Source organism: Oncorhynchus keta, unplaced genomic scaffold (genome assembly GCF_023373465.1).
Source record: "Oncorhynchus keta strain PuntledgeMale-10-30-2019 unplaced genomic scaffold, Oket_V2 Un_scaffold_19201_pilon_pilon, whole genome shotgun sequence".
In the NCBI taxonomy this organism is placed as follows: Eukaryota; Metazoa; Chordata; class Actinopteri; order Salmoniformes; family Salmonidae; genus Oncorhynchus; species Oncorhynchus keta.
The window spans coordinates 80,001-80,562 of NW_026290845.1; positions in this window are offsets into that span (position 1 = coordinate 80,001).

Here is a 562-nt window from a genome sequence, read left to right on the forward strand (position 1 = left end):
TTCACATTCTACAGATCAGGGCTGACTGCTTTGGAAAGAGGAGAGGGATCAGATCAGGGCTGACTGCTTTAGAAAGAGGAGAGGGGTCAGATCAGGGCTGACTGCTTTAGAAAGAGGAGAGGGATCAGATCAGGGCTGACTGCTTTAGAAAGAGGAGAGGGATCAGATCAGGGCTGACTGCTTTAGAAAGAGGAGAGGGATCAGATCAGGGCTGACTGCTTTGGAAAGAGGAGAGGGATCAGACCAGGGCTGACTGCTTTAGAACGAGGAGAGGGATCAGATCAGGGCTGACTGCTTTAGAAAGAGGAAAGGGATCAGATCAGGGCTGACTGCTTTAGAAAGAGGAGAGGGATCAGACCAGGGCTGACTGCTTTAAAAAGAGGAGAGGGATCAGATCAGGGCTGACTGCTTTAGAAAGAGGAAGGGATCAGATCAGGGCTGACTGCTTTAGAAAGAGGAGAGGGATCAGACCAGGGCTGACTGCTTTAGAAAGAGGAGAGGGATCAGACCAGGGCTGACTGCTTTAGAAAGAGGGAGGGATCAGATCAGGGCTGACTGCTTT